Source organism: Oncorhynchus kisutch, linkage group LG6 (assembly GCF_002021735.2).
Source record: "Oncorhynchus kisutch isolate 150728-3 linkage group LG6, Okis_V2, whole genome shotgun sequence".
NCBI classification, from domain to species: Eukaryota; Metazoa; Chordata; class Actinopteri; order Salmoniformes; family Salmonidae; genus Oncorhynchus; species Oncorhynchus kisutch.
Window position 1 is genome coordinate 75,993,736 of NC_034179.2, and position 9,030 is coordinate 76,002,765.

A 9,030-nucleotide genomic window follows, 5' to 3' on the forward strand; every position below is an offset into this window, starting at 1 on the left:
TCACTTGCTTTAATATTTTTGTTTATATCCTTGTATAAACCTATAGTTTGTGAATCCCTCTAGTTCTATAGCCTATTGTTTGATAGGAAACCTGACTCCTCAGTCAACATCCTTTTCAGAGCATCAGAGAATAGATCTTTATGTGTGTATTTCTAGACATAGTTACCCCTATGCCCTCATTTGTTTGATTGATTTCAAGAAATGCTGTATAATCAAGGATTTTAATGTATGCTATTCTCATACCTTAGCAGTGTTTATTTATTTACACTAACCTGAGCTAACGTGGGCCATCTGTCACAAGCAGTTCATTTAGCTTTCTAAAGCTCATGATATCTAATACAACCTTCAATAGAGTAACTGTCATGCAACTGACTCCATATTGGTTCTAGATCTGGCAGACTGATAGGTTCTCTGTAAAGTTAAGCAGAGCCAACATGGCAGTCAGAAGTGCATCAGTTTCATCCATTGTCGGAACAACCAATCAGATCCATGTAAGAGTAAGAGCCTCAGGGGGATTGTGAGCAGAGGAAGAGGCCGGGGGTCTGATGGACAGTATAGTATCTCTCTAAATGGCATATTCTCAGTTTAACTGACGGCTGAGGACTCTTCTGTCAGGTATCGTTGAAAACCTCTTCCTCTCAAATTCAGAAGAGAATAATTAAATGGAAAATAATATACATTAAGAAATCTAGCAATGAATTATTCAAGACTTTGACTTATTTAGATTTTCATTGCTGAAATGTTTTTAAATTGGGATGTTACCAAGTGCTTTCAGTGACGTTTAGTAATGATATAATATGCTGGAAAGACTTCTATTATCTTCCTTTCTGTATTGTGTTTCACTATATCCTCGTGTAATTAGTTTTCACTTAGCTTACCTGTTCCGTTTTATCACACTAATCATGAAATAATGGCCCTTGTGGATCAAATATGCTACAGCATTGCTTCCAGCATGACTACAGCTACGCTGCAATAATATCCCATCAATGTCTTACACTGTGTACATATAAATGTTGAAAGGGTTTTAGCAGTTTTTTTCTCCTCATGGACTACTGTATATTCTTTTGAAATCAACAATTTTTCCTGAAGTACTACTGGTACTACTATTTTACTACAACCACCTTTTCTACTTTGTGGTGTTTTAGGCTCATTATTAAATACTGTGTTTGGTTTTATCTGCCTTTACAGCCTGTGTTGTTCCTCAGTGTTCTCCGAGGGGTGCGATGAGTGAGTGCCTGCCACCTCTTGCCGCGCCATGCCCCTCTCCGGCGATGACCTTATCTGTCCCAAGTTTCAGCCCAACATCTTCGACTCCTCCCGCTGCCACGACTGCCTGCGCCAGAAGCACCTACACTCGGGCACGAGTACAGGCACGGGTACAGCCGAAACACCACAGCAGAGCCTCACAGTGGAGAAGGAGCCAGGGCAAGCCACTGTACCTCCACCAACACCACTACCAGCACCACAGGCAGTGGAGAGAGATACCAGTGCCAAGACAGAGGGAGAGGGGACTAGAAGACTGGTGAGTGATTATCTGGGCCTATACAGACAGGTGGAAGGTAAGATATGGGGTCAGGGAAAGGGTCAGATATACATTGAGGTCAGACAGTCAAGGATCAATACACGAGAGGAAGTAAGGGAAATGGCTGAGTGGTAATGTTGACTTTGAGTCTACTTAAACTTTGGCTAGCAGACTTTTTCGTTCCGGAAGGGGAAGCTACTCCATTTAACCAGTAACACCCAGTGCTGAATTCACTACAAAGTGCTCAGTAACAGACGTTGGTGAGGCATGACCCTGTGTTGAGTGTAGTGAATAAGGAGGAACGTATGAGGGAAAAAAGATACGAAGAGGGCGGTGAAGAGAATGCTCCCATTACAAATGAATGACGGGAGATCATTTACTGCCCTTTTGGGAATCACTGGTAACATTATACATGAAGGCAGGTTACAGAAAGCACCGGTTGGCCCACATCTACACATAGTATGTCATTGCAAAGGCACATTCATTTATGAGGACACAACTGTTAATTGGTAGCATAGCACTCTCCTTGTTTTGCCTTTGATCGCCACAAATTAGGCAAATATACATTTTGTGGAAGTCAGATCTTATCTCATTGCTTTTCATTTCTGTGTTACATTGCAATACCTTTTGTATATCTACCTTGTACTATAATATTATAAAGTTGTTGTTGATATTGCCATTAATTCAAGTCAAACTGAAGATGAGAATATGTATTTTAAGACAACCCAGAAGGGTTGTATATGTCAAGAAAAAACTTATATGAAATAATAATGAGGAGAACTACAATCTAGGTAAAGTTACAACAGTGTAACTCTAATCGAGAGACAGACAGAACTTGTGAGTATGAGAGGGAGGTCTTGAGGAACAGAAGAGTGAGACAGAGGGGAGACTATTCATGAACTTCCCCATATGGAAATGAATATAAAGAGAGACTTGGAGGTGTTGCGTTCAGGTTTGATAATGATGACTGTGTTAAACCTGTGTTCATTGTTAAGATGTATCTGTAAATGAATGAGGCATTGTAGGCCTAGTGAGTTAAATTGTGCTAGTTCCAACAAAACGTTTAGTTTCTATGGCTGCTCACTGTCTTATCTTGTCAGTGTTTGCTTTTCTCTCATAGTACAAACAGTATTTGTCAGTGTCTGCTATTTGTTTTTTGTGAAAATGGACATTGAATTTAGTTTAACCAGAATTACTGACAATTGCAGAAAGTGCTAGTTAACATGGTATTACACTTCAATACCTTAAGTCACCTGTAGCTCTATTGGCTGATGTTCTGTTTTTGTTTGCCGTATGTTGTGAGTGGTATGTGTGTTCTCGTTGACCTATCAGGAGGACTCTGATGGCCTGTCAGTGGTGAGCAGCTACTGTGATGTCAGTGGAGATCAGCTGGGTTACGAGGAAAGCTCCTTATGCATCCTGAGCCCTGACTGTGACCTCTACATCTGTGACGGAGACGACGACAGCACTGACAGGTTCTCTTCAGAATCTATTGGCTCTAGTGTGTGTCTGAGATAGAAGTTCCACTAAGGAGAAGTGTTTAGTACAAAATAATGTTTGTTCACTCTATGCACTTGTGTTGAGATATCTTTGGAGACTTGGCATTTCATTGGGCTTTATATTTAGGTATTTTGCAGGGGGGAAATGTCATTTACGAACTAGTCACGAAGAACGTCAAACAAGAAGCTCATTGAGCATGCTTTGTAAACCAAGTAGTCAATGAGCCTTATATTGCGATTCTAGAGGGACAATATATATACTTTCTCACTCCCTCATTCTCTCCCTCTCTCCAACAACATTATATCACAATCTCCTCTTCCAGCTGTCGGGACCAGAGTGTCTACGCTGATCTCAGTGGCTCCATCAGTGCAGAGGACGACTACCTGCCTCTCCGGCACCGCTCAACCCACCTCACCATGACCCGCCTGGACCCACCACCCCACCGAACCAACCCCAAAGCCTGGATGGAGGAGGACAACAGCAGGGGCAGGATTGGCAGACACTCAGGTGAGGACTGCACTTAACCACATGTACAGTTGAAGTCGGACGTTTACATGCACTTAGGTTGGAATCATTAAAACTAGTTTTTCAACCACAAATTTCTTGTTATCAAACTATAGTTTTGGCAAGTCGGTTAGGACATCTACTTTGTGCATGACACAAGTAATTTTTCCAACAATTGTTTACAGACAGATTATTTCACTTATAATTCACTGTATCACAATTCCAGTGGGTCAGAAGTTTACATACACTATGTTGACTGTGCCTTTAAACAGCTTGGAAAATTCCACAAAATTATGTCATGGCTTTAGAAGCTTCTGATAGGCTAATTGACATCATTTGAGTCAATTGGAGGTGTACCTGTGGATGTATTGCAATGCCTACCTTCAAACTCAGTGCCTCTTTGCTTGACATCATGGGAAAATCAAAAGAAATCAGCCAAGTCCTCAGAAAAAATATTGTAGACCTCCACAAGTCTGGTTCATTCTTGAGAACAATTTCCAAACACCTGAAAGTACCACGTTCATCTGTACAAACAATAGTACGCAAGTATAAACACCATGGGACAACGCAGCCGTCATACCGCTCAGGAAGGAGGCGCGTTCTGTCTCCTAAAGATGAACGAACAACAGCAAAGGAAATTGTGAAGATGCTGGAGGAAACAGGTACAAAGGTATCTATATCCACAGTAAAACGAGTCCTATATCGACATAACCTGAAAGGCTGCTCAGCAAGGCCACTGCTCCAAAACCGCCATAAAAAAGCCAGACTATGGTTTGCAACTGCACATGGGGACAAAGATCTTACTTTTTGGAGAAATGTCCTCTAGTCTGATGAAACAAAAATAGAATTGTTTGGCCATAATGACCATCGTTATATTTGGAGGAAAAAGGGGGAGGCTTGCAAGCCGAAGAACACCATCCCAACCGTGAAGGACGGGGGTGGCAGTATCATGATGTGTGGGTGCTTTGCTGCAGGAGGGACTGGTGCACTTCACAAAATAGGTGGCATCATGAGGATGGAAATTTATGTGGATATATTGAAGCAACATCTCAAGACATCAGTAAGGAAATCTTGGTTACAATGGGTCTTCCAAATGGACAATGACACCAAGCATATTTCCAAAGTTGTGGCAAAATGGCAACAAGAAAGGACAACAATGTCAAGGTATTGGAGTGGCCATCACAAAGCCCTGACCTCAATCCTATAGAAAATGTGTGGGCAGAACTGAAAAAGTGTGTCCGAGCAAGGAGGCCTACAAACCTGACACAGTCACACCACCTCTGTCAGGAGGAATGGTCCAAAATTCACCCAACTTATTGTGGGAAGCTTGTGGAAGGCTACCTGAAATGTTTGACACAAGCTAAACAATTTAAAGGCAATGCTACCAAATACTAATTGAGTGTATGTAAACTTCTGACCCACTGGGAATGTGATGAAAGAAAATAAAAGCTTAAATTAATCATTCACTTAACTATTATTCTGACATTTCACATTCTTAAAATAAAGTGGGGATCCTAACTGACCTTAAACAGGGAATTGTTACTAGGATTAAATGTCAGGAATTGTGAAAAACTGAGTTTAAATGTATTTGGTTAAGGTGTATGTAAACTTCCAACTTCAACTGTATCCTATTACATTCATAGGTGTTATTTACATGATGATGTTGTCAGGTACCTGTGTTCAATATCATGAGTTGAGGTGGGACTTATTGATAGTAGTGTGGAAGTATCTTGTAGAACTGTGTTGTGGACATCCTTACAACTCCTTGGAATGTAACAATAATTACAGCGTTTAGTATACCATGTGATGGAATGTTTTTATTTTTTAGGGTTAAAAGAAGAAAGGAATCGTGAAAGTGGCTACTTCTCTCTGGGGAGGGCGAAAGGTGCCCGTTCTCTCAGGGATCAGAGCCCCCCTCCCGTTTACCGCCATTCAGAGAGGGGACACCCCCTCTACAGCAACCGGAGCCCTGAGCCCAAAGCTACCATCCCCTTCAGGAACCCTAACCTGGGGCTGGCCTCAGAGAGGTTAAACCCAGAGATACTAAACCCAGACCTGCCTCTGGAAATCCCTGAACCTCCTGACGCATTTGATCTCATCATCGAGGTTGAGGCTCAGGTGGGCCCTCGCTCCCCAAGCCCCACCCCTTTTAAGATAGCAGAATCCCTGGCCTCCACTAACCGGAGGGGTTTCAACAGCTCATACAGTAGAAGAAACTCCCCTTCCTATCAGGAGTCTGGGAAGTTCAATTCATCGAGACAAAGCTCCTCCCTGTCCCGCTCCTCTTCACCCTTACCAAACACCTTCCCATTCAAACGAAGTGAATGTACCACCTACCTCAACAGACGGGGCTTAGACTCTGAGGGCTGGTCTCAGGGGAGGGACCAGACTTCTAGAGGTCCCCCCCAGAGCTCTTTTGGACGAGGTGTTGATATTAGAGGCTTGAATAAAAATGTAATATCGATGGCCAGTTCAGTTGGTTCCATATCACAGGTCAACTCTGTTTCAGATTTTAAAAGTGTATTGCGCAAGAATGAGGCAGACAGCTCCTTAAATGGTCGTGGACGTGACACACGAAGCTCCGCCCCTTCAAGGGGGGGTTACGAACGCCCCAGACAATCCCTGGTCCGCAAATCTGAAACAAGTAACTCCTTAAATGGCCGTGACAGCAGAAGCTCATCTCCCTCAAGAAGGGCTTATGACACCAACCAAACCCTGCTTCGCAAATCTGATGGGAACAGCTTGATAAATGGTCATGGTTGTGAAAGTCGCAATTCTTCTCCCTTGAGGAGTTACGATGCCACCAGCCAGTCCCTCCTTCGCAAATCTGAAACGAACAGTTCTCTCAATGGTCATAGTCGACACGGCGGCCGGTGTGGCTCTCCCATTAGGGAGGGTTATGATGCCGAAAGACAATCTCTGAGGAAATCAGCTTCTAGGAATGACTTAAATGTTTATACCTATGAAAGTGGTAGCTCTTCACCTTCTAGACGTGGCTTTGACACTCCTTGTCAATTCCTGCTATGCAAAAGTGAGACACGTGGCTATGGAAATGGTCGAGGTCGTGACAGTGGAAGCTCCTCTCCCTCTAGGAAAGGCTATGATGCCCCTAGCCAGTCATCTCTGCGCAAAAGTGAATCCAACAGCTACCTGAATAGTCAAGGTCGAGACAGTCGAAGCTCCTCCCCTTTGAGAAAGGGATATGATCCCCCTGGCCAATCACTGCTTCGTAAATCTGAGACGAACAGCTCTGTCAGAAGTCAAAGTCGTGATCGTCCTACCCCCTCTCCCTCTAGGAGAGGCTATGATACCCCGAGCCAGTCATCACTGTGCAAAAGTGAATCCCAAAACTTTCTGAATAGTCAAAGTCTAGACAGTCGAAGCTCCTCCCCTTTGAGAAAGGGATATGATGCCCCTGGCCAATCACTGCTTTGTAAATCAGAGACGAACAGCTCTGTCAGATGTCAAAGTCGTGGTAGTCGTAGCCCCTCCCCTTTAAGTAGGGGCCATGACACCCCCGGCCAATCACTACTACACAAATCTGAGAAGAGTGGGGCCCTCAGCGGTCGGAGCCGTGACAGTCACAACCCCTCACCATCCAAAAGAGGCAATGACCCACCAGGTCAGTCACTCCTCAGGAAAACCACCAGTGGTGGTGACTCCAGCCTCTCTTACCAGAGAAAAGACAGTTACGGTGATGCTTGGCCTGACTCTAACCCCTCCCCTGGCTCCTGGCGAGGCTCCACCCACTTCCTACATAGCACCTCCCCATCCAGAGAGGGCAGAGAGAACAAAACATCTGCCCCCTCTCAGAGGGCATCTGCTGTCAGCTGGGAAACCACTAGGAGTAGCAGTAGTAGGCAGGGTCTGGAGACTCATAGCTCCTCCCCAAACACAAAAGGATTGACCAACCGCAACCTAAGTCCCTCCCCTCAGATGCAAAGGCACACCTCGTCCCAGAGTTCCATGGAGTCCTCGGAGTCTGGCCAGTTGTCGGGGGAGTCAACTGAGAGGAGTAGGGAGGAGTACGCCATGATGGCCGATCTACCAAAGGTCAAGCCTGTCCTCCAAAGTGAGCAGCATGGTCATGTTGGACAGACTCCAAACCGACCCTCAGGGAGACAGGAGCTCTTCAAACCAGCAAGGTTAGGGTTTTCCATTGTTGTCCGCAAGGTAATGCTGTGGTTTCTCCCTCTGTATTTCACCTGTGACATCAGCATTGTGTCACTGACAGTTTTTTAAGTATTAATATGTTGTATCTAATGTCACGTGTCTGATGTTTTAGCCACTCCCTCTCCAAGCATCCCTCCAGAGAGTGGCTAGATGACTCAGGGGACCTAGAGAGAAACCACATAGAATGGCAAAATGGCAGCAGAGGTACACTGTCTCGAGTACACTCGTCCACCTCTTTGCACATGCAGGTGAGTTGTTCTGCCAATTTAGTGCCTTTTGAGAAGTGTACTGTAACTTGGTCAAAATAAACATTTTATTTCACCTAATTTTAACATTCTGTCATAAAGAGCACATGTTCAACTTCATAAAGTATTTCTCCCAAGAGGCTAAGTGCCAAATAAAGTAACCGGGTTGACGATTTCATCTTTCATCTTAAATCAGCCATAAATCCACTTGTGACAGGGGGAATGGAAGCTTGTTGTGTGCAACACGGAGTGATAATTGAATGCAAACTTCACAAAAAATGGCATTGTTAAAAATGTGTAGCCTGTCTCTCTATGGGTTACAGGGTTGATGTGTTATGCTTGACCCGCTCAGTTTTACACCACAAAACACCAGAAACATTTACACTAATAATTACAATCTCATCCTTTACAGAGGCCTAGCAGCCCCACTATAGAGGAGGAGGCTAGTCCATGGAGGGCACAACATAGCTCTTCCTTGGAACAAATGCAGGTACAGGTCTACTTGTGTGTGCCTTCTGTAGCCTGTATCAAATTGTATATTTTCTTTATGGAGGTTGTCTAATTTAATGCAGAAGGTGTCCCATGTACACAGGTCATCAGTCTATGTTTCCTTCAGTTTACATAAACTAAACTTCCTCTACTAAGGGGCATGGCATGTATATACCTTTTCTCATTTGGGTAAAATTCTGTCCTTCATCCTCTCTCCTCCGTGATCCGGAAACCGTTGTGGTTGAGGAGATGTCAATTTGTTAGTAGGCGAACGGAAGAGTGTCCTTCCCACCTCGATAGCCACCTTCCATTGAGGATAGTCATGTGTATCCTACCAGAGTCCTTCGCAGAGGAGTTTTGAAATCTGCCGCACCCCCTTTGAACCAGCTTTCGTTTTGTCTGAGGAGAAAAGCATGCACATGTTCAAAAACAATATATAATTTTATTTATACATTCTACACGTCCCCTCTCTACACTGCCTCTCATCGATTACCTTTTTCAAAAGGAGGTGAGAGAGGATGCAGAAGTTGAGCAAATCCAATTGAGAAAAGGCCAGAGTAAACATTCACCTGCCCACATCCAAACTTCCTTCTCCGA